Here is a 6,000-nt window from a genome sequence, read left to right as displayed (position 1 = left end):
GTGGCCTTTTACTACAATGGTGGAAAAGAGTTGAGCCCCTACATGACGACATGGGTTTGAACCCCGTCAGTGACTAATCTAATATCTAATCTAATAAAATATATTGTTTGACAAAAAATAAAATAAAATAAAAAATAACTACGAGTGCATCAAATGACATAATTGATGGATGAGAAAAACTATTAGTAGAGTTCAGGGACGAAAACTAAACACGTGATATAGATCAATGCCCTTTGCTACAATTTAGCCAGAAACAATTATTATATTTTTATAAGAAGGAACAACTTGTTTAGGGATAACTATAATGGGGCGCCAGGTTTAATTCACATGTTTTATTTCCCTAAAAGCAGATCACAAAAAACACTATTTATCACTAATGTGACATTAATTTTCACTCTACAAATATCGTAATCGAAATTATTCACTCACTTATCATCTTTAAATAAAAAAAGTTCAATTGATTTGGAGATTGTTTAGTTTGTCATAAATCAAAGATGTGACTGTCACATCCCCGCCTAGGCGGGACCACTTCCCGGGCCCAACTTCACCGTAGCACGATATTGTCCGCTTTGGAGCCCAACCACGCCCTCACGGTTTTGTTTTTGGGAACTTGATGCGAGAATTATACGCACACAAATTAAACCCTCTTTTTGACAATTGTAGTATAAGTATAAGTAGGGATCGTTCTGGACCGGGGATTAGGAGGGATTGTTAATCACTTGGATTTGACTAAAAAACGTAAAAACACAATATAAAACACTATACTGGACTCAAAGAATTCAAAAATACTTTAAAACATAAACTAAACAGATTCTAAGCACTAAAGAACAAGAAAGTAAAGGGGGGGTTTGATTTGACGAAATTAACTAAATTGCACAAATTGTAATTAAAGGCAAAACGTAAATATGAATGTGATGAAAATATGGATGATGGAATAGCCAAGGGGTTCTTCTCCACACATGTTACACTTGCATACAAGATTGATTCTCAGTTGGTCTTTCGATAAATTATGAAACTCAACACTCCGGGTTAATTAGGTCCGCTTAAATTAACCGTCAAGTTTTCCTTAAGTTAATGAATTGGATGGGTTTGCGCAACGCAATTCACAACATTCTCCAAAAGTCCTTTACGTGAACAGCACAATAAAGATACAATCAAAGATCATTAAGCATTATGAAAACTATAAGTGTTGACGAGGCATTCGTTACTATGATGAGCATGAAACTCGTGCCAAGAATTCATTTAACGCGATTGTTTATAAGCAACCTCCACTACTTGTGAATATAAGTTCGTAACGATTAGGTGAAACTCACTTATATTCTAGTGTCATATTCATGCATGAAAATTAAGCGCGCATTCTTAATAAACATACATAAATAAGTTATCAATCAAACGGTTAAACAAATTGAATCCACAACTTATGAAATTCCAACGAAAGTTAATCAATTCATATTGCAAATATAAACATAGTTTCGAATCACCCCCTAGCTAAAGGGGGTTTAGTTCGTCATAACTTTGAAATCAAAGAAACACCTAAACATTCCAACAACTCAAACTTGAATTGTATGAACGTTTAGGCACTCTTCTCTTCCATTCCTCATACGTACAAAACAAAGAGAATTGAAATTAAACATTGAAATCAAAGAAACACCTAAACATTCCAACAACTCAAACTTGAATTGTATGAACGTTTAGGCATTCTTCTCTTCCTCGTTGTTGTAGCACAAGGTTTAAGGATAAGTTGTGTGATGGTGTGAAGTGTTTTGGAGGGATGGGAAGTGGTTGGATAGTGGCTGCAATGGAGGAGAAAAACTGCACAAAATGGAAGGGGATACACGGCAAGGGATGTGTGTTTGTGTTGTGTGTTGTGTGGTGAATGGAATGAATTGTATGAATGCATTGCATGGTTTTATAGGGAGAGAATGGATGGGAGAACATGTGAATGGCAGCTAGGAATGATTAAAGAAGGGAATGCATGTGTAATGACAACTAGATTGGTTGGTGGAAATCTGAAAATGCAAATGGGAATGCTGGAAATGCAAGGGATGCCACGGCAATGTGGGGTTTGGTGTGCATGTGGCTGATTTGTTTGTTGGGAAAGCATGTGGATACAAGCTAGGGTGAATGATTAGGAATGCATGTGGATTAAAGAGGGAATATGGAAGTGAATGTGCAGAAAATGATAGGATGAATGCATGTGGCTGCAAGGTTGTGTAATGATGGAGGAAAATGGGATGGATTTTTCACGGCAAGGGTGTGTGTGTGTGCATGTGGCTGATTTGTTTGTTGGTTAAAGATGCTTGTGGATGAATTATACAATGGGAAAGTATGTGATTGACAACTAGGATGAATGGTGGCTGCAATGATGAAGTGTAATGGCTGAAAATGGGATGGATTTGCAAGGGCCACGGCAAGGAATGGGTTTGTGTGCATGTGGCTGCAATGTTGTGTAATGATGGAGGAATAAGTGCATGTGGTTGAATTGGTGGTGAATGTGCATGGCAAAGAATGGATTTGGCTGCAATGGTGTGTAATTGGGCTAGGGTTTAAGTGCATAAAATGGACCCAAATTGCTCCCCCTTGCATGGCAAGGAATGGTGTTTGTGTTAAGCCCATGGCAAGGTGTTATGTAATTGGGTTAGGGCCATTGTTTTGTGTCCTCAAGTGCATACAAGGCCTTCAATTTCATCCACACTTGGGCTCCAAGCATAAGCTATCCATCCTTAGCCCAATAGTGCTCCAAAAGGCCCCAAAACACTCCACAATGCATCATTTCGTCAAACACGTCTTATGATCCTGAAAACACACAAAAGAAGCATAAAGGACTAAAATAACTAAAGAAACATAACGTAAATGTACGAGAACAAGCCATTTAAGTCGCATGAATATGCTCCTATCAGAACTCACACGAGAACTTCCCGATGGGTCACCCATCATGGGATTGCTCTAGCCCCATTCTTACTTAACTTCGGAGTTCCTACAGAACCTGAAGCCAGTGAGCTCCCAAAAGGCCTCGTGCTAGGTAGAGATGAGAATATACATATAAGGATCACTCCCCTGGGCGATGTGGGATGTCACAATCCACCCCCTTAGGGGCCCGACGTCCTCGTCGGCACACCACGGCCAGGGTTAGGCTCTGATACCAAATTGTCACATCCCGGCCCAGGCGGGACCACTTCCTGGGCCCGACTCCACCGTAGCACGATATTGTCCACTTTGGGCCCCAACCACGCCCTCACGGTTTTGTTTTTAGGAACTCACACGAGAACTTCCCGATGAGTCACCCATCATGGGATTGCTCTAGCCCCCTTCTCGCTTAACTTCGGAGTTCCTGCAGAACCCAAAGCCAATGAGCTCCCAAAAGGCCTTGTGCTAGGTAGAGATGGGAATATACATATAAAGATCACTTTCCTGGGCGATGTGGGATGTCACATGACAGTTCATCATGGTGATGCTACTTATTAGCATAATCATTGATTTGTTTGACATAGGATAATTAAATAGTCTCTAAATCAAATAAATATTTCTGGAGATGATCTTTTGATGATCATAAAAAAAAAATGAATCACTATAATAATGACGTTTGTAAAGTAAAATGATGTCACTTTTCGAAATTAATGAGGACTTTCTTTTTAAGAATGAGGAAGTGAATATTATCCTTTCTTTTGGTCGTAAGGGAAGTATCCTTAAAACTAAGGAATCAAATTGGGAAAATAAAAAATATAAAGGACAAAAACTGAAAACAAACAAAATATAGTGATAAAAAGTAGGATCCGACATCTTTTATGACATGAACCACAGGAACCACCAACGACCACTATATTATTTTATGACATGAAATTTTCTAAATTCACACAATGGGGAAAGAATAGAATCGGTCGTTGCAATTGTCTACAATATTAAATAAGAACAACAAAATAAAATGGTGTATTTGTTTAGCTTGGTTGGTTAGCCAGCCAGCAGGCTTAGTGCGCATACAAATTTCAAGTATTTATTTATTTATCAACGAGTGTAAGGTTGCTATCTCTAATCTAAAACTCAAGAGCTAAAAATTATAAAGCTACATTTTTTCTCCCTGACCATCTCTTTTAAACTCAAACCCTAGATCTACAAGTTTTAAGCTTAATACTCGTTATTTTGACAATTTTTCAATAAAATATATAAAATTCACTTTTTGTATACGTATTTTTCACATATTATCCAGGAAATAAAATTAAATAATTATTTTAAATAAATCAAATACTAAAATTAAAAATGGCCGAATTTTTAAAAGTTCAGCAAAGTTTTCACGTACTATACTCGTACCTTATTTATATTTGTATTTAAAACAAAAACGCCAATAATTAAACTCAATATATTGAAAGACCTAATTCACATACATCGTTTTATTTTCCACTAATTTGTATTGCTTTGTTAGTGCTTAATAACGTACTTCTTCATCAAAGCAAACAAGGAAGTAATTGCTTAATTAACTTATCATAAAGATTTGCTGTCGAAAAGCCTACAACCAGTAACAAAGTTCGAATTTTCCCCCACCGCAAGTTGTGTAAAGTCACGTGTTGCAAATTAACCTGCTGCATGGATGATTTACTCCAGCAATTGACAATTTGCCCCCCTCACGCACGTGATTGATTACTCTTTCTTATAAAAAAATGCAATGCAGACCACATATCTAATCATATACATTAACAGTTGACAATCTTTGTGCATAATAAAGAAAAATGACTTTTCTTGACATTTACCATATGAAGTGGTAGCATTCCCAAATGGCCATTTGGTCAAGTAAAATTCAATCTTCATTTGTTGGAAAAGGTTATTAGTTCAAATCTCATACACGATAACAGTTCAATAAAAACCAATAGAAAGCTGAAACTTAAGGCCAAAGGTTCGTTAATAAGATCATAAATACACAACTAAATATTTCATAAATTGGAGATTTTTTTTTGGTGTTACGCGAAACACTACCATAGTGTTACAATTCGACTCACTATAACAGGTGTAATAATATACTTTAAAAGCGAGATATATCAACCATGATGCCCTTACTTATAACACATAAAAAGTACAACGGATAGCGAGTGTTTTAGATACATATAGGAAAGTTCTCCAATAAGTCAATAACAATCACCCTAATCTATTACAACTTGAGCTACAGTTGATGTACACATATCTAACTAACTTTGACTTTTTAGAATTTATTGTAATGTTAATCTTGAGCATCTAATTCATTGAAGGCGGGACAAGAAAATAATTCAAATTAAGTTATGTCATATACATTCTTAATTAAGAGTACGAAGCCAATGCAAAAGTCAATCTATAATGTAATGTCGTCCAGTTTCAAGCACACTGTCCCGACTTTGGTTCAAGAAGCCAATATACCTCTAAATTATATTCAACTTAATTCTCAATGTGTAATTTGAGTAATTTCCTGGATTAGGATGCGTGATCCAACAATATCAAGGTTTCACTAAAATTTAAAAAAAAACGACTGCAAATGATTAGACTATATTAATATATAACATGTTGCATTATTCTACATATATTATTAATTATTCCACGCACGCAACCGCAAATAGAAAGCACCACTTGTAAATTAGGAGAACATATATAGCACGGGTATATTGTTATGGTGACGTTCTAAAAGGGTGACTCTTAGCCAACAAAATTTTCTACTTTACGAGGGTTGGAGAGAAAAGTCTATTGTACACAATCTTACCTTTACTTTGTAAAGAAACTGTTTCCACGATTCCAACCTGTGATCTTTTGGTCACAAATGAGCAACATTTCTGTTGCGTCAAAGCTCACCTCATTCAATAAAATTATGTGAGTTTTAACGCACATATCATTTTTTCATTAGCACAAGATACCACGTGATAATGTATTCGTGGTAGTCGTTCTCATGAATTAGCCTTCTTTTGTTGGCAGCACCCTTTTTTGATTATTCCCTCTCTCAACTTTCGTCTCTCTTGCAGTTGAAACATAGCTATACATATAGAAATA

This window comes from Pyrus communis, chromosome 12, assembly GCF_041283825.1.
Source record: "Pyrus communis isolate YQ-2024b chromosome 12, ASM4128382v1, whole genome shotgun sequence".
Taxonomy (NCBI): domain Eukaryota; kingdom Viridiplantae; phylum Streptophyta; class Magnoliopsida; order Rosales; family Rosaceae; genus Pyrus; species Pyrus communis.
The sequence above is the reverse complement of the archived record's forward strand: the minus strand, read 5'-3'. Positions refer to the sequence as shown.